Below are 19,462 nucleotides of genomic sequence, written 5' to 3'. Positions count from 1 at the left end.
CATTTCAGGGTCTCAGCCTCTCTCTGTAACTGGACACCAGGCTGGGCTTCGTTCACCCTGGCTTTCCTCCTTGGCCCAAAACTCCTGTCTTCTTAGTGACACTTCCTCAGTCCTGCCACACGCCACCTGATATGTCACCTGCCCTGGAAACCCTACTTTCTCATTGGGGGTTCTATGTAAAGGTCGGGTTACTTTTGCTCTGCTTATCCTAACTGCTGGTCAGACGTTTCTAGCATTGTCTCCCATGTGAATACAACCTTCAGCTCCTGCTGACCCTCAAGTCCCCCACAAAGCTGGCACTGCTCATACAGGTTTGACATGACTTACGGTCCTCTGTTTCTTGTGTAGAGGACTCACACATCCCAGCCACTGTTCAACTGCACTGTTCCCTCAAATGCTGTTGTCCTCCAGCCCCTTCTCCCTCCTTCCACGCACTGGGGAGGCCATCTTTTTTCCCCTCCTCTTCAGAATCTCCGCAGCAGTTTGTGCCCAGGGCTTCTCTGGCTCTAACTCTTCCACTGGGGGGGAGGGGGTGTTTATTTGATTTGTTTTTATTATTTTGAGACCGAGTCTCACTATGTAGCTCTTGCCGTCCTGGAACTTGCTATGTAGACCAGCCTGGCCTTGAACTCACAGAGATCCACCTACCTGTGCCTTCCAGAAGTTTAAATGTGTGCGGCACTATGCCCAGCTTATCCTCTCGTTTCTAAAGGCCCCTGGTGGCCACACCTGTGTATGTCGCATGACCTTGTAAGCATCTAGCACAGACCTGGGAGGTATACGGATTCAGTGAATTAGTTTAACCAAACGGAGCTATTTCAGCCTTCAGAAACAAGACTTCTTTCAGCCATGTTCCAATGATGCCCTGAAACAGGCAGCTCCCGCTGACACTGATAGGCAGGGGTGCTGTATTGGGACTGCAGGCCAACCTCTGTTAAACCGTTGTAGTAAGGAGAAATGCTTTGCTCTAGGGGTGGGTGACAAGGGCCTTCAACCATCACAAGCAGAAGATGCCCTCCAGACCAGGTTTGAACAAAGCTCTGGGCTGCGACAGCAGTGAGGATAATGTCTGTGGTTTGTAAGACAGAGGGGAAGGGGTGTTTGTAGGTAAGGTTAGGAAGCTAGTCAGAGTCCGTGCAGAAGTTTGGAGTCCAGGCAGATCAGTAGGAGGTGCGGTTTCTATACTAGGCAGAATTACCCTCTAAAGGAGACAATGAGGGGCAAGCCCCCACCCATCTTCAGATGAGTGAGACAGGTCAGGAACGGGCAAGGAACACCAGTTAGGAAGTTACTGAAATAAACCCGAAGAAAGATAGTAAAGCCCTAGGGCCGGGGGGTGGAGGGGAAGCAGGGGGGGATGCAGGTAAAAAGTGATATCCAGATATATAAGGAATAAGGATGAGGGAGAGAAATCTAAGAAATATTTGCCTGAGTTTTAAGGAGACCAGTCAGCCTCCCTGGCTTTCTCTTCTCTGCCTACCAAGCACACATGCTTATATTACTATATATGTCTTCAAAACTTATTAGTTTACGTCTTTGTCGTGTCTATGTCTATGTTGGTTTAAGTCTATGTCATTGTCTTTGTTGCTTAAAGCTTTTCAACTTAAAGTAAATGATGCTAGGCCAGCAAGAAGGCCCAGTGAATAAAGGCACTCACTACCAAGGCCGACAAGCTGAGCTGGGTCTCCGGAACCCACAAGTCGTCGTCTGAACTCCAACACGCGCCATGGTATGTGCACACATTCACATACATATGTGTGTGTCAATAAAAAAAAAGTAACAAATTTAAAGAACTTCTGGCAACAAGATGGAATCTTTCAATAATGTCATTAAACATGATTGAAATCATTTAACAGGATTATTCTGGTATTATCAAACATTAAGTCTTTTAGTCACACAGTGAGATTTTTGTTATAAAACACTGTGATCTCTGAGAAGCCAGAAGCCTTTTAGTCAAAGTTTCTCATGATCTCAGACACTAGAGTCTGGGCTAGAAAATGCACATATGCTTTTTTATTCCTGTGTGTGACAGCTAAGACTGCTCCATAGAAAAGTTTGTATTCAGTGAAAGGTCAGATGATAAAGAGGAAGGAGTATTTGTGAAAATCCCATCCTCTAAAGGCTAACCTATCAAATGTGATAGTTTTACCTGTATTTGGGGCTTACTTCTTAACTGTATACTATAGAGAGTCTTCTCATGTCAAAATCTGGGACAATGAGTTATTATGGTCATATATCTTTTAATATAATGGTTAAATAAGCTTTCTTATGATGGAAAATATATAATGTAGTTCAACTTACTACAATTTGTCAGGGGGTCTGAAGGTGACAGGGTTAACAGAGTGCTTGCTATGTAAGCATGGAGATCTGAACTAGATCCCCAGAACCCAGGTTAGAAGCAAAACAAAACAGGCATAATGGTTCACGTTTATAAACCTAGCGCTGAGGAGACAGGGTCTCTGGAACCCTGGAACTCATGGTCAACCAGTCTAGCTCACTTGGCAAGCACCAAGCCAGTGAGAGATCCTGTTTCAAAAACTAATGTGTGGGTGACAGACACCTGAGGAGTGAGCCACAAGATTTTCCTGTGACCTCAACCGACAGACACACACAGGCACACAGGCACATACATGCACTCGCATGCACAAAGACACGCTTGAATATGCCCACATAGCAAAAATTCATTAAGGAATTTGTCAGAGTTCTTAACAGCAGCAGCTCTTGACCAGATTTCCAGTTGCATCTACTTTCCCGCCCTGTGAACATCTGCCGATGTCTAGACACATTTTGGTCGTTGTCACTAGAGGAAGGCAGGTACTATAATCTGGTGACCGAAGCAAAGATCCTGCTGGCGTCCTACAGTCTGAGCGTGCGTGGGCGGCGGCTGCCGCAGACGATGCTCACACGATGGACCAGCATCGACAGTGCTGCAGAGAAACATCCAGATCATCCTGGTCGGTAACCTCGTCCTCCTCAGCATCACCCCTTTTTTTTTTTTTTTTTGGTTCTTTTTTTCAGAGCTGGGGACCGAACCCAGGGCCTTGCGCTCTACCACTGAGCTAAATCCCCAACTTGGAGCATCACCCCTTTTATATAGTCTGCCACATACCATGTTCCCCTCGCTCTTCCGATGCAGGCTGTCAAGCAGACATCAGACATCGTCTGGAAAATCAGTGTCAGGGTTATTTCTAAAACAACCAGTTGCTGCCGGACTAGGGTTGGGGGAGGGGGAAACTAGTTCAACAGATTGTAAGTCCATGTTACTCTCCATACACTCTGACTGAGACTGACAGCAGCCAAGCCGGTCATGGCAGAAAAATTCAGGGGGCTGTGGTGGAGCAATCGCTTCCGCTGTTAAGCTTTGTTTACCATCCAGCAAGCCGTCCTTAACTTTTACCCTGCTTCCTTTGTTTACCAAAGGGGGAGTGCCTATAAATGCCTAGCCAACCTGTTTCGGAGTGTGAGAGCCATCCGCCTGACACGAGTCTGTAAATGCCACATAGGGACTTAACACGTGTCCACAAGGAAAGCGCGGTTTGAAACCCCATCCTCCCTGCTCCCCATGCTCCTCCCGAGTGTGTACCTCCATTGTTTCTAGTGCTGCTTCTTCGCCTTTCCCAAGCCACCTCAACAAGTGCTCTGTTCTGCTCTTAAGTTCAGGCACCTGCATCAAGAGTCAAGTTAGGGAAGAGGGATGGCACTGAGGCAGGATTGCTGCAGGCCTGTGATCTACCCAGATACTCCTCAGACACGTCCTGGACGCTGGGCAGTATTATAGGGAGTGGAGCGCGCGCAGGTGACTGTGGGGACAGTGGCCCCCATGGAGCACTCAGGAAGTACCTCACGTGGCGGCTTGACCATCGTGGAACACAGAAGCTGTGCTCTGCCAGGTATGGAGACTCAGCTTTTGGTCCTCCCAGGTATGGAAGAGAGTTGAGATTCAAACTCAAAACTAGCTTTGGAGTCTCTACACCCAATCCGAGTCCTGCCACAGCAGCAAGAATCAGTTCTCAGGAACCTCCCGGCTTGGTCTCTATCCCATAAGGATGAGCTCATCCTCACGCTGTTGCTTTTGTGCAACAGGTGAGGACAGCCTTTGATAGCAAATTGTGCAAGTGGAAGGAACAGACAATGCAGCCCTTTGTTCCTTGGCCCCGGGACTTTGGAAAGGCTGCCCCAGTCTCTTCCGAGCAGGCTGGGTTATGTGAATCATGGAGAAGGCTTAGAGCATATTGACAGAGGCTTAATTCTTCCTTCTGCTTTTCCAGATCACCCTTACCTCTTGTCAACCAGTGTTCACAGGGAGTGTTCTCAATGAGAGCTCTTCCACTTGGAAAGGCTCGTAGGTGCTGGGGTGTCTGTTCTTCTCAGGTATCTGACATAAAGGCCAGCGAGGTGGCTCAGTAAGTACAGGAACCCTCCAAACCTGACAACTCAGGTTGTCAGGTTTGAGTTCAGTCTCAAGAACACATATGACATGAGGAGATCTCCAGATCGCACGAGTTGTTCTCTAACCTCCATACATGTGCCTTGGTGTATGCTACACATACAAGTATGTGCCCAGGCAGGCATGCATACTTGCGCAGGTACACACACACACACACACACACACACACACACACACACACACACACATGTAGAGAAAGATAATAAATAAAAATCAACCAATCAATCAAAAATACCCCCATAGTATATTAAGTTTATAATTGTGTGTTTGGCTTAGTTCATTGTCGTCTTAGGCTGCATGCGCCCTGAAAACTGTCTGCACGCTTGGTGTCTGTCTAGTGCCACACTGGCCAGTACCACTACAAAACCATTAACTGGGTTCAGGAGCAGCTCTCCTAGTTGTGATGAGATTGGCCAGTCAAGAACTACTTGGCTGGCACCTTTAAAGTGACTCCCGCCACAGCGTCCAGGTGGCAGGAACCACTGGAGTCAGTTTAATGATTCCTGCCAGAGAGACTCTGGTGCAGTGCATACCCTCCCTGCAGCTTGAAACAGACCCATGGTGCTGATGCCTTGGGAAGCAGGGACAAGAGAAGGGTCCCACTTTCACCTTGTCCTTCTGTGGCCCTATAATGGCCTTCTTTCCAGCTACTGTAAGAATTCTATGAAAAGGGCAAGAGCAGGGGAAAAAAGCAGGGAGCTCCATGGTCTTCCAGCAGCTTTGCCACATGGTGTATGACTTCCCTGTGCCTCACTTTCATCATTTATAAAATAAGCATGACAACACGGAGCTCATCCACTTGTCACGAAGATTAGATGACACTTAGGATCTAGCTGACTATGCTGAGCATTGAACGAGTGACCTCAGCTGTCATTACTGCTTTTCCTAATGCTTTTTCACTCACAGTTGGTACAGAGGAGTTGTTTTTAGTGAAGAGAGCTCAGTGTGGCATTCCCATACAAACAAATCCCCAGCTCCATGGATCTTTCCACTAGCCCATGGCGTGTTAGCACCATCTGTGACCCCAGTACTAAGGAGGTAGAGCTCCATGGGTCTTTCCACTAGCCCATGGCGTGTTAGCACCATCTGTGACCCCAGTACTAAGGAGGTAGAGCTCCATGGGTCTTTCCACTAGCCCATGGCGTGTTAGCACTGCCTGTAACCCCAGTACTAAGGAGGTAGAGCTCCATGGGTCTTTCCACTAGCCCATGGCGTGTTAGCACCGCCTGTGACCCCAGTACTAAGGAGGTAGAGCTCCATGGGTCTCTTCACTAGCCTGTGGCGTGTTAGCACCGCCTGTGACCCCAGTACTAAGGAGGTAGAGCTCCATGGGTCTCTTCACTAGCTCCCGTGATATACCGGAATCTCCATGTCTTGCTCTTTTAAATTGATGAAGGTGGGTTCAGGCATGTCTCTCCTGCTTGTAATGATCTTGTGAGTCAAGAATGACTTGAAGAAGCCAGTCTCTATGGCTGGTGGTCAATTCACAGTTCCTGCGATAGTTAGCGCTGTTTCGGGTTGTGTTCAAGGTAGGTGTGGGGAGAATTACTCAACTCTAGTCTTTTCCGCTTCAGTTCACATTTCCAATTCTACAACTTCAAAAATACTTTTTGTTTCTTTCCTAAATCTTCATTATAATGAACCTTTGATTGTCAGGTAGTTGGAATAGCAAATGTTTCGGTAGTGGGAGCTTTGTAAATTACAAAGGACAATTCTTTTATAAAGCAGAACTTTCTTTAGGTCTACATTTCCACGGTTCTGCATACCCTTAAGACCTTTTGGAATAGGTATCTTTAGTGCTTAAAACAAATGACATCTGATCTCTGTCATCCGAAATGCCCCAACCCCTCCCCCAGGTGGAAGAATTTACTTGTAAATCACCCAGCACGTTATTGTGTCTGGCAAGGGAGGGCGCAAAGTGCCACCATATGTGTCTTCCACTTTCTCGTAAGTGCATAGGCATAGTTCATTTAACCTAGCATTCCTTCCTACACTACTTTCAGTGTACAGGGCACGTAGAAGGTTCCTTCATAGCTGAACACGTGAGCAGTCATTAAATCACCATGGACGTTACCTACCAAACCAAGCTGTTCTCAAAAGCATGCACTCCTTGGAGCAGCTTTTATTACCATCCATCCACTTTCCTCTTACCTTCATATCATTCCTTTCCCCCTCGCCGTCTTATTGAGCATGTGTCTCTAGAGTGCTGCTTAAATCAAATGCTGTGAGTAGTTGTTTGTGTTGGACCTGAATTGCTCCGCCTGAATCCAAGAAAGGATCTAGCATAATCTCAAACACTCGATTACTGTCAGTGTGGTTTAAGCTAGGACTCAAACATAATCCCAGTAACCTGTGTCAGCCAGGATAAGATCACTAGCAAAGGCCACTCACTGATGCAGGAACACAGACTTAATCTAGAAAACGAACGTGCAAATCAGAGGAAGTACTCTGGTTATTATCCTCTGCAAGAAATGGCATTGGGAAAAGGATGGGGCCCAGTGGGGAAAGCAGTCTGCCTTTTGGCCATCTGCACAGAGACGGCATTTATGACACCATGTCCTCACATTACCTCTACAGAGTGTCACTCTTCCCTGGGTATCCCCTGCATCATTGATGACCACACATGAAACATTCGATAAGAAGTATGCAGTTAGAATGTGAATTCTCAGTCTTCGTCAGATGCTCAAACACCTCACACCCAAGAACCCAGCAAGTCATAGCTCTGTTGTTTAGAAAGCTGCTAAAATCACACCCCAGGCTTCAAGGACCCTGTCAGTGCACGGGAAGAGCACCAAGCGCCAAGTAATCAGTTTCTTATATGGAATGCTATGCGCTGGTTTCCCATAGAGAAAAATTTCTAAGAGAGTCTTACCATGTAGCTCAGGCCTGCCTCATACTCAGAAATCTCTATTCTGCCTCCCCAATACTACGGTTTTAAGTGAACTACCATGTTTGGCTTGCCAGAAATATTTACCCGTAGTTTTATAAGGTCTACTGACTGGAAAGATAGTTCAGTTGGTGAAGTACTTGCCGTATTACAAGCATAAGGACCTATTGGATCCCCAGAACTCATGGAAAATGCCAGGCGTGTTGGCACCTCTGTGACCCCAGTACTAAGGAGGTAGAATTGAATAGATTCCTGGGGTTCACTGTCACTGTCACCAGCCTAGACAAATTGGCAAGCTCCAGGCCAGTGAAGAGATTTAAGAAATCACTGGCAAAGTGAGTGGCAGCAGGGGAGCTCACAGAATTTTGATCTGTGACCTCCATACACATACACACATATGTGCATGCATACACGTGAACATGCACTTCTACATATAGGACCACAGTCACCCAAGACTGATTTACCAAGATGAGTGAAAGAGACTCTCCATGATTGGCACCATTGGCAGGAATCTAGTATGCAGAGAAGCGGATGGTGCCGGTTCCCTCTGCCTCTGGAGGCAGAGAAATCTAGATGGTGTATAGCAGCAACTTTAGTAATTTTCTCATGGCAACAGTTGTGGGCAACTGGAGTGTATTGTATGAGAGCTGCTCCTCTTAGAACCTTCCAGATTCTTGTTTTCAAATGGCTTCGCTTCTAAAGATATCCTTGAAAACGTGAGTAAGTCACCATGCCACTGTCATTGGCCAGAATCTTGAGAAAACATGAAGAAATTAATATTTTTGAAAGTAATTTACTGAAAATAAACATTAGCTTCAAATAGGTTATTACCATTAAAAAAATCATGTGGAACAGGAGTGGAAATACTGTTCCACTCAGTCTGTCATCGTGACTAGAAGGAGTCATGACCACTGAGGGAGGGTTCTGTTGTTTCTTGGAAAAGCCCAGCCAAGCAGGAAATACTCTTACCCATAAACCCTATCGGCCTATCCCTCTGAAAACCACTGAGAAGTTTCGAATGGTGTGTTTTTCAGATCCTTGTCCATGGTATGCAAGGCTTCCATCAATTGCAGGCCATTGTTGGTCCTTGGTGGTTCTCAGTCCATGCAAACTGCTATATTGAAAAAAGAAAGAAAACCAAACATTGACTGGGTGACTTAGAAATGTCTCAGAGTTCAGGGCGCTGGCAAGTCCTAGATCAAGGAAAAAGCAGACTAACAGCAGGACAGGTTCAAACACCTGTGTACCTTCTTCCTGTGAAGTCTCTCATAGTGGGAAGGTGAAGCTCTCTCTGGGGTCTCTAAAAAGCACTAGTCCCATTTACAAGGGCTGCACCCTCATAAACTTAACCACCACCCAGAGCACCAATTCACATCACATAAGGATTGGATTTCAGCCTGTCAGTGTTGGGAGGCCACATGGGCACTCTGACCACAGTGGCAGACCCAGGCCCTTGCTACATGGAACCTGGTTCTGCCAGGATGCAGTACTCACATTACAGTCAGGAAGCAGCTGCCTCCCAGGCTGGGATGGTAGCTTTCTTAACATCTTCCTGGTACGCTTGTTTACTAGTTGGCATTTGCTCTGTACTTAAAAAACAAAAGCAGGTTTATTTGAGGCAGTAGAGGAGTCACGGTAATCTGTAAATCTCTACAGAGTGAAGGCAGTGTGGGATAGGAACACTCTATCCCGCATGCTCCCTCTGGCATCTGCTCTGATAACTGCTATGGAACGGAGTGGTCAAATGAAGAGGAAGAGGGGAAGACGCTATGGCCAAAGTGAAGCTGCCTAGTAAACACTGGTGTTCCTTTGCAGATAGCACTGGGGAAGTTCAGGCAGGGAGTTCAAGGCCAGCCTAGACTAGATGAGACGCTGAGTAAATAGATACATGCATGCATGCATACATACATACATACATACATACATACATACATACATACATGTATACATAGGTGCCAAGCATGCAGTTTTCTACAGTAGCAATCCCAGGACCAGCTCTCTTTCTCAGAACTCTCCAAGAGTCACTTTTCTTTGCCATAGCTCTGACCTCTCGCCCCATTTCCTGGGAGAGTGAACCCAAGCCAAGTCTGGTGGCCATTCAGCTGACAGGCCAGTTTAACCAGTCTTCCCAGTCCCTTTAACATTGAAGCACCGGTCTGGAGAGCTATGTGTGTTGCTGCCCTTGTGGTGGTGGGTGTGGACGCTGCACAGGGCAGAACTCCCTGTCCCATGACTCACTGGGTGTCGCTCCTCTGGGTGTGTTAGCACCCTCTCTCTCAGGTGCCCTTGCCTTGCAGGTGTAGCGCCTGGAGCTCCCCCTACCTTCTGGAAGCATTCCCAGTGGGTAATTGCTTTCTCTCTTCTGAGGCTCGGTGGCCAAGGTGTGTCTCTTTCCTAGGCTGAATGTTGTCCCTTGTACCTCTCAGAAGTAAGAGATACTCCTGTTTGTCAAGGGGGGTGTGTGCTATGTTGAAGGGTCGGGTTTTGATGATAAGAAATAGTATTTCCTTTTTGTACATGATTATGATGCTGAGGGAGATTGAGATATAGAGATATAATTCCAGTCTCTTCCCTTCCCTCCAGGAGGTTTCTGTAAGGTCACTAGTCCATCCTAACCCATCCTAGCCCGCCCTGGCCAGTCCTGGCCAGTCCTGGCCCATCCTAGCCCTCAAGCATCACCACCTTTGTGGCTTCGAGTTAGCTGGAATTCATCTTGGGCTCTGTCCTTTGCCCTCCTGAGCTGAAGAATGTCCAATATCAGTTCAGTACAGCTCGCCCCACAGTGCCTGCCCATCTTCCCGCATCCTGTTGGGTGGCATCAACACCCAGGCCAGAAAACTGGGAGTCTTCCCACAGCTTCGACCTCCACATCCTGTGATGAAAGGTCCTGGATTCTATCTTCTCTGCATATCAAATGTGCTTTCAAAATGCTGCCCTCATTCCAACCCCTTTGCATCTTTCACTTACCACAGCCTTTGAACTGTCTCCAGCTTCCTTCCCCAAACCTTACCACCCACAGAGTAGCCAGAGATGCTCAGTATTGAGAACCTTCCTGCCTTATGTCCACCTTAAAGGCTCTCACAGCTCTCCGGGGCAAGAGACTGTCTGAGCAGTTGCCAGCACACCAAGCAGCGCCTTCCCCTTCTCGGTGTGCCTGTGTGTCTGCAGCACTCTGTGTGGACTGTGTCACCATCTCATCATCGAGGCCTCCCATTGGTCATGTGACTTCCCCACCTGGATTTACTGAAGCCTCTTCCTGTTCAACCTTAGCACTCTCGGTCTCAGTACGATGGTCCCTTCCCTGGCAGCTCCTGCACTGTCTGCGAATGGGTGCATGAGAGCTGGTAGGAATTCCTCCTGTTCCTCCCATGTCAACCAGTGGACCCCGCTCTAATAAGACAGTGCGCTTTAAACTCAGCAGTCTCACTTAGGACATTTCTAACTCTACTCAAAACTCTAGGGGAACAATATTTCCCAGGCAAACCTGGTCATTGGGATTCTCATCTAGATTCTTGCTGTGGGACCCTGCACACTGAAGGAGCTCTCTCCCGGCTCTTGAGGCTATGATCCTAATATCTTCGCTGTTCCGGATGGGAAAGTTGTCTTTGTTTCCTTTCCTATTGTAACAAAGTACCCTGGCAGAAGCAGCTTAAGTGTGAAAGGTTTATTCGGCCTCCCAGTTCAAGGGCATGGCCATCTTGTGGGAACAGTCAAAGGGCGGGAGGTTTGCCATTTGTTACTTTGTGCTCACATTTGGGAAGCAAAAACCAGCCAGAGCCAGTGCTCCACTCCCTTTGTACTTCTCAGTCGTCCAAGATCCCTGCCCAAGGACTGGTTCTGCCTAAGGTCAAGGATGGAATTTACCACATCAATTAGCTTAATCAAGATACTCTCTCCCAGACATCCTCAAAGGCTGACCTTAATCTATGCAGTTCCTCTCGGGTGTGCCTGGAGCCTCACAGAGCGCTAACTATCAGGCAATAAACCTGTGGTTGGGTTCTGCAGCCTTCTCTGGGGCTAGTAAAACAGGTTTACTGCTCAGGTCCGAGGCAGACTCATCATCCCCTTCTAAAATGACAGTGAGCACTTGCTGATTAACTCACAAAGCGGAGCTTCCTCTTAGACGTGTTAAAATAAATGTCGGGCTTTTTATTTTACACAGAGCTGTGTTTTGCAGGTTCTTGGTTCTTTGGGAGTGGGGGTGGGGTGGTTTCCAAGATAGGATTTCACCATGTATCCCTAGCTGTCCTAGAATTCACTCTGTAGTCCAGGCTGGTCTTGAACTCAGACATCCCCTGCCTCTGCCTCCAGAGTGCTGGAATTAGTAGCGTAGACCACCACCACCCGACCCAGATTCTTATCGGAATCCAGATCCCATTAAACTACCATGTTGTTTGTATGGAGAAAGTGAAAGGAACATGTGAAAGAGAGAGGACCCAGCAAGGACGCTTAGGTGACAAAGATGCTGAGTGCCAACCCGTGACACAAGACTTAATTTGATTCTTCGGCTTAATGTATCACCATGTTTGTTACCTGCGAGTTTATACTGAAGACTGGAACACCTACCTGTGTTAGCTGTTAAGGAGCATACATCCATAATGCAAGTTAATCGGTATGGGATGGGGGCTCTCACTGGGTAAGCCTGGCTGACCTGGGACTCACTGTGTACCCCATACTAGCCTGGAACTTGTGAAACCCTCCTGGCTCTGCCCCCAGTCACAGAAGTATTTTTAAACAAGCACGTATACCAGGCCTTGCTTTTACGCAGTATTTTAAAATGCTGTTTAGAAACAGTAGTTTCTCGGTTCTGTAAGTAAAGAGCTTCTGGGCTTTGCAGAAACTGAAGGACTCCTAGATGTATGTCAAGCATTAAACTGTCCCACCTTATTTTGACAGGGTTTGTGTTTGACATGAAGCAGGTGGACAATTAGATTCACGAGTGCTGCTAGATGGCTCTGGTTGTTGAGAGGGACTTCGTAGAGATTAAATGTTTGCCCTTGGTCATGTAGCCTGCCATCCATCCATCCTCATTTAAATAACTAAGGAAATTATCACTATTTCAAGCATTTTTTTTTTATTTGCTGAGCAGTCCATGTAAAATTGCGGCTTTATTGGTTTATGGACCCTGCGTTTCACCTATTGACAACAAAGGCTCTGTCGGTGAGAACCTACATTCCACCGCTGGTTTTTCCAGAGTATTCGTAGCACTTTCTCAACAGCTGCGAGATTGCCAACCCAGTTTCGGTATGTGGACCTCCCAGCTTGCCGGAAACCAAGCGTAATTTAAAATTACTCCTGTGTTGCATAACCATGTATAACTCTGGCACTAAATTATAGTTAATGATTTTCACCAGAGTTAATCTCTTATTATTAAGTGGTGGTCAGATTTTCCTGAAAAGTGGAGAAGGAAAATGATCTTGACCAAGTTTCACTGTTGTAGCCTACTGGTCTACCAGCTCCTTGGGTATTCAGTGGCTGGATCTCAGAACAGGGAAGTCTCTCTATAATGTATAAGTATACCCAATATAAGGTCCTTTTCTTCCTTGCCCTCTCTTGGCGTTTCCCCCACTGTAGAATTAAATTAGTTGGTGCAGCACTTGCTGAGGGAGGACATAGCAAGCCCAGCAGCAGCCCTGGGACACAGAAAAATCACAAGCCTTCCTTAAAGGAACTGGCATTCCCTGACATTATACGCATAAGAAGCCTGTAGAGAGAAGGCACAGTGCTATGAAATACAGCCAGACCAAGTAGACCTGGGGGAACTATGAGGTGATGTTCCTGCTGACTCCTAGATAGAATTCTATAGCCAGGGAAGAAGGATGGCCTGGGTGGGAAAGGAAAGCAGTGTTGGAGGAGTAGGGGCTTTTTCAAGGGAATAAATTTGTATTTAAAACTCTACAGTTGGCAATTCCCCTTCCCTGAGGGAGAGTCAAGCACATTCAGACCTCAAAAGGTGTGCACCTTCCCCTCACGTGTTTGAAATGCAGTCTGGACAGTCATCTTGCCATGTGCCCACTGTTCAGAACCTAATACATCTGTCATGTATACCAAACTTGATTCAGAATTCCCTTTATTGGTGCTTCCTTCCAGCAGAGCTGGAGTGTTAACTTATCCCAGTCCCAGGTCTCCATTGCAAGCTCATGGTGGTGGTGATGATGGTAGTGATGGTGGTGATGGTAGTGATGATGATGGGATGTTTCTACTCGACTATCCTTCTGCTCCAATTGCTCAACAAACTAGAAAGATTACTTTTTTTTTCTTTCCCTAACCTGCCCTCTCTCCCCCTCACACTCACTGTATGATATTGGTAAAATAAGAAAATAAAATCATGGTAATCAGTCCTACAAAACAATTGTTGGTACCAATTTTTGAACAGAGAGAGTAGAGAAACATAGCTGAATGCGTAATCCACAGTGGGATCTGAGCCCTCGTGTGATTTACCTAAATCCTGAAGCAGCTTCTAAGGATGTTTGTTCTGCATGGAAACAGAGCGAGTCCTCACGTCAGGTCAGAAGGAATCCCTCACTAAAACATTATAAATAAATAAATAGCCGTGATGGCGTCAGGAAACTGCCAAGGATGTTCAGTGAAGTTCAGTTAGTACTCTGACTTAACTATGCAGATGAGCAGTGGACTCGTTGTATAAAGTGACAAGGTGAGACCAAATGCAGCACCGCCTTTCTAAGAGGATAAAGGCACAGACTACAGCTGGCTAGGCAATTATTAATTTCCTTAAAATAATTAATGTGTTGAAAGCATACAGTATATCGCACTCATTTCCCCCTAGAGAGGAAATCATTTATATCACTGAAGAAACTGTGGTAGGCTTTAGTTTTTCAGGAATAATTCTGCTTTTGTTAAAACAGGAATCAATTTGGACTTGGCACTAATCTTCCAAAATAACCTACTGGCAAACCTACTTACTAGCTGCAATCACCATTTATCTAATTAAGCAAACTTGATAAATGAACACAAGCAGGAAAGTATAAGAATTAAATCATTATGTAAATGACAGTTGTCATAAGATTCCTTCAAAGAGACATCTTAGCTAGCCAATACAAACTCCACTGTTGTAGAAGTGAATTTCCAGTTTTACAATTAGGTATGCAAGTCTATAAATAGAGGATTATTACTATTTCTAAAGTATGTGCATGTCTAACAAGCACCCCATTTTCTCATTTATATCCATGCTTGTTTTAATAATTAAAATATTGTGAAATTTACTTTCTGGAAACCAAAACTGGAAGGGCAGTTGGAAGTGTAAATATACAGTTACGTTATCACCAAGGCCTTGCACAATATCAGGGATCATGTCTCAGTAAACAAGCTCAGTCATTATTTGGTTAGATCTATATGCATTTGTCTCTTTCGTTCATTTCTTCATTGAGGTTTTCATGGCTCCTGGTAATCTCTCCTTTTCTCATCTATAATCTGCCCTTGATGATGTATAGAAAATGAGAAGATCACATTTTAGCTGCTATATGTAACAATTAAAGGAAAATATAACTTAAAATGTATTTAATTTATAAATTTGGTAGATTATTAACATGCTAAATTTTTATTAAAAGTTCTTTACCAAGACATATAAAGGACTTGATTTAGGCCAAGCATGGTAGTCCATGCCTATAATCCCAAAACTCAGGATCTGAAGCCGGTCTGGGCTATATAAAATGTTTAAGACTACCTTGGGGCTACAGAGTAAGACTCTATTTCAATCAAAAAACAACAATGAGAGAAGATAATTTGTCCCATTTAGGTACCTTTGTTAGTTTCATTATTGTGGTGACCAAATAGCACAAACAGCTTATGGAAGGAAGTATTTTAGGTTTGCTTAATTGAATAAACCATAATTGTGGCTCGTAAGTAACTTGCCAGTAAGTGTCAGGGTTTCAGGGATGTCTGTCTAATACGAAGGGGAAGGCGTGAACAAAACAGAGGACAGGGAGGAAACAGAGCAAGATCTAACACCCAGGAACATACCGTCAGTGATGGGTCACTTCCTCCATGGAGGTCCATCTCCTGCCTTTCATCCCTTCCCAGTAGTAAATTCGTATCATGAATCTGTCCATTGGATCAAAACCCTCGTGATTGAATTGTCTCTAAAAACCATTACAGACACACCAGAGTTATACTTTAATAATTCCCTAGACACATATCAATCCAATCAAGTTGACAGTCAAGACTGGCCATTGTTAGCATTCATAGTACCTACAAGGAGGTGCTGTGTGGGCTGCCATGAAGAAACATCATTAAATCTTGCCCCTCTGTGAACCATAGTAATGAGCAGAGTAGCAAGACCATGGGTGCAGTGCTGGCACAGATGTCAGGAGTCACCACCTGCTTTCCGATTGTACAGGCCCTCTCCACAGGACGAAACATGCCTGGTACTGTAAATCTGACCAAATATTCATGTTTGGGTAGTTCACAGGCCTACTATTACTGTTCTACTAACACCGAAACGCCTAACAGGTCAATGTGCAAACAGTGTCAAAGGAGTGCTCAGCCACACATGGGATCTCTCTAGCATATTTTCTCACCCCAAGGCTCAGGACCATCTTGGAACAGGGAGTGAAAAGGTTGTAAGACCTAGAGATCAGGGAAGACTGGAGTGAAGCAGTGTCTCTTGGATATGACAGGACCACTGTACTTGTGAACTTGTAGCAGCTATGATTGCCTACCCAAGACCTGCACAAGATCAAGCCAGTCAGTATCCTAGCATTAGCCTTCACCCCTAACAGAGGAGCCATTGATGATTGATGGCTTCTGGTGAAGGGAGAGACAGTTTTCATTAAGGGCACAAGTATATGGGCAGCACAGATCTGACTTGGTGAGTTATTTAAGAAAGAAAAGAAAGGCACAAAGTGGGGAGGGCATGGGGAGGTGAGGCTTGGTTCTGGGAGGGTTGTGGGGAGGAGTGGTGGTAAGAGATGGACTGTCTTAGTCATCATAGGAGCATGAGTTGGGATGGAAAAGAACACCCTGGAGAGATAAGCCAATGAGGCACTCACTGTCCTGCAGGCACCAGAACAACTGGTGGGGGAGACCTAAAGACCAGGTTGCGTGGTCCAGTATTGGCCTTTCTCTGTGTCTGACCAGTATTTTCTGTGCTGCTCTTCACGCAAATCCACCATCATATTTTGTAGTAGCTTTGAAGGTGGCAAAGGGTTTTGTGTGTCTGTGCGATTGTTTGAAAATTATCTGTTTTAAACACTACACATACAGGACCACATCTAGAATGGAGTTCTACACAGGTATAAAAATATATTGATGTTTGAATGATTTGCTTGGATCTATTCCATCTAATCTCTTCCTGTTAGTTTACCCTCTTGGTGTTGATTTTATGTGAAGTAAACAGTGCACTCTATAAACTTGCCTAGGAGAGAGAATCGCTACAGTCTTCCCTAAAATAATTGGCTAGGGTATTGGGAAATTATAAAATACTGATGTAAAACTCTGTCTCGTAGTAGTATATTTTAATTCCACTTCATGTTAGCTTGCTAGTACTAAAAATAGTAACTCTGTGGAAGTCAAATGATTGGCTTCAGAATGTTTATTGACCAGCCAAAACTACTCTGGGCAGAGGGCATCTTTTATTGGAGGGTTAGGGGGAAGAGACAGCCCCTGCCTTAAAAGGACTGTAGACGGTCATTTGGGCCCACTCATGAAACAGCAGGCTGTTAGCTTCTACATCAGAGCCAACCAACCGTCAAGTCCCGTTGTGTGCCCAGACCTCTTCAATGTGAACACCAACAGTGTGAGACTCTGAGCAAGGTCTTCCTTTAGTGCAGCCGTGAAGAGCAAGCCACACACACTTGGGAAACGCAGCCTGAGAAGCAACAACCCCGAACCGTCCAGAGGATAGGAAATACTTATTAAACAAAATCAGGACTTTTTTTTTTTTTGAAACAGTTGGAATATAGAACCACTTTTAAAAACTAAAAACATTACAGAGATCTTTAAAAAAAAAGAAGAAGAAGAAGAAGAAGAAGAAGAAAGAAAGAAATAGTCAATTCATTGATTCATTAAACTTTCCCAGCAAGTAAGATTTTCAAAGGGATGTGTAGAAAATAGGGGTGGGGATCAAATCTGTACTTGCATCTCAGTTATATGTGTTCCAGAAAGAAAAGGAGATGGGGAGGGAGAGACATGGGAGGACAGGGAGACTACAGTGTGCTGGGCCACCTTGAGAGGCTTGAGTGTTTTAGAGTAGCAGGAGTTAGGAATTATCACCTGTGAAAGCAAGGCAGTTGTTCACCCACAGGGACAGCATCACACAGGGAAGGACCCAGGACCCATTTGGCTCCTTGGGAATTGTCTAGTATAAACACCCAGTACTACTCACAGTCCCCACACTGTTACTTGTTCTTAATCATCGCTGTGACCTGATAGGAACAACAGAGGAGAGGAAAGATTTGGCCCGGCTCTTCCTTTCAGCAGCTTCTGTCCATGTTCATGGTTTGGTGGTCCCCTGCTGAGGACAGCATGTCTGTGGGACGTGTAATAGAACTTCCTTGCCCTATGAAGGCCAGGGAGCAGGGACAGGGTATAAGGGACCTCAGGGATCACATACATCCTTCAGTGGCACTCTTCCTGAGAACTAATTCATCCAGTTAGGGCCAGCAGTTTCCACAACTGCTCAGCCTTGGGACCAGCTTGGGACCAGGTAGCCAGCACATTTGACTACTTGGGAACATTCATTTCAGCCATTAGTCTGCCTCTCGCCCCAAGTCTGGTGGCCATTGTGTGTGTCCAAATTCAGTTTACACAAGGTCTCAGGACATGGGCATAATAATATAGGCAAATTCTTTGTCACGATGTAGCATAAATGGCCTCTGTGGAGTCCTTATCCTACTTGAAATCTCACGAGCCCGCCCTTTACTGTCTGAGTCCCTGTAGTGCCTGGTCTTCAGTGCTCCCACCAAAATCAGCCGTGAAGCAAGCTCTGTTTGTGGTATTCCAGACTTTCTCTAGCCCACTTCTCCAAATGCTTCCAAATTCCTCCCACCAATCATTTCCAACAGCTTGTGAGACAAGTAGTAACACTTGGTAACAGTTTTCTGTTAGACCTTACATAACCTCGGCCAGAGTATATGGGAAGAAATGTAGAAATGTTCATTTCCCCAAGGTGTCATAGGTTTCAGCTTTCTTTTTCTTTAAATGGGGATAATGTGCTGAAGTAGAAGCACTCTGTGCAATCAGGATGCCCAGAACAAGGACGGGATCCAAGGACCAGGTATAACCCTCAGTAATACTCCCTCCAGACTCCGCTTCCCCTGTTGGTCCCACTTCTGGTCTCCACAACCTCCTGACATAGCACCACCGGGTGGAGACCAGACGATAGCATATGAGCCAGGAGGACAGCTCATACCTATCCCAACTACAGTACATAATCGCAGAATCAGGGAGGATTGTGGGAGGAGGAAGGAGGGTACTTGTGAGTACAGGTAGCATAGTAAACCATCTGTAGGACAGAAAATCAACAATTTTGTCTTTATCTTAAGACAAGATCTTACTATGTAGCACTGGCTGGTCTGGCACTCTAAGTAGACCAGATTGATCTCAGAAAGATCTGCTTGCAGAAGTTCTGTGATTAAAGGCTTGCATCATCAGTCTTAAGTGTGTGTGTGTGTGTGTGTGTGTGTGTGTGTGTGTGTGTGTGTGTGTGTGTGTGTGTGATTTCAGAAACATGAAGAAAAAAATTACAGGTGAAACCACTCAAAAAACTATTTGTCTCTTGGAAGCAGGAATCAGGTTGGGAGGTGTGGTGTGGCTGCTGTTTTTCTTTTTAAATTGTAAGCCTTAAGCCCCTACTGCTGAGGCAGGGTCCTAGGGTGGCACTGTGTCGCATTGGTGGTACCTTTAAGGGGTAGTGCCTAGGGCGAGGCTTTTGGGTCACTGGGAAACGCCCTTTATAAAGACTGTGGAACTCAGTTCCTTCCCTGACCAATGGTCTCCAGGTTTTACTATGTCACTCTCCCACCCTCATACACTGCCTTGCCAAGGCCCACAGAAGCAAGAACCAGCTAGTTATGGACTGGAACCTTCAAATGTGAAAGCCAAAAATAGACCTTTTCTCCTTATAAGTTCATTAGTAAGGTATTTGTTACAGCAACAGAAACTGACTAACA

At 45.6% G+C, this 19,462-nt stretch overlaps 1 protein-coding gene and 1 long non-coding RNA gene across 5 annotated transcripts in view; one reads left to right on the top strand and one right to left on the bottom strand.

Moving 5' to 3' along the window:
- The window catches only part of Garem1 (GRB2 associated regulator of MAPK1 subtype 1), a 165,138-nt gene that overhangs the window by 67,571 nt on the left and 78,105 nt on the right, over window positions 1-19,462 (top strand). The window lies entirely within an intron of this gene.
- The window catches only part of LOC120098265 (uncharacterized), a 30,024-nt gene continuing 18,673 nt past the window's right edge, over window positions 8,112-19,462 (bottom strand). For 2 of the 4 annotated variants that reach the window (XR_010059638.1, XR_010059640.1), the window contains 2 exons: window positions 8,829-19,462; window positions 8,112-8,448 (listed from right to left, as the gene is read on the bottom strand). The exon at window positions 8,829-19,462 is cut by the window's right edge. This is a non-coding gene — a long non-coding RNA (uncharacterized LOC120098265). The remainder of the gene's footprint in view (window positions 8,449-8,828) is intronic. The other 2 variants (XR_010059639.1, XR_005496411.2) reach the window with 2 other exon arrangements.

This window comes from Rattus norvegicus, chromosome 18 (genome assembly GCF_036323735.1).
Source record: "Rattus norvegicus strain BN/NHsdMcwi chromosome 18, GRCr8, whole genome shotgun sequence".
NCBI classification, from domain to species: Eukaryota; Metazoa; Chordata; class Mammalia; order Rodentia; family Muridae; genus Rattus; species Rattus norvegicus.
The sequence above is the reverse complement of the archived record's forward strand: the minus strand, read 5'-3'. Positions and strand labels throughout refer to the sequence as shown.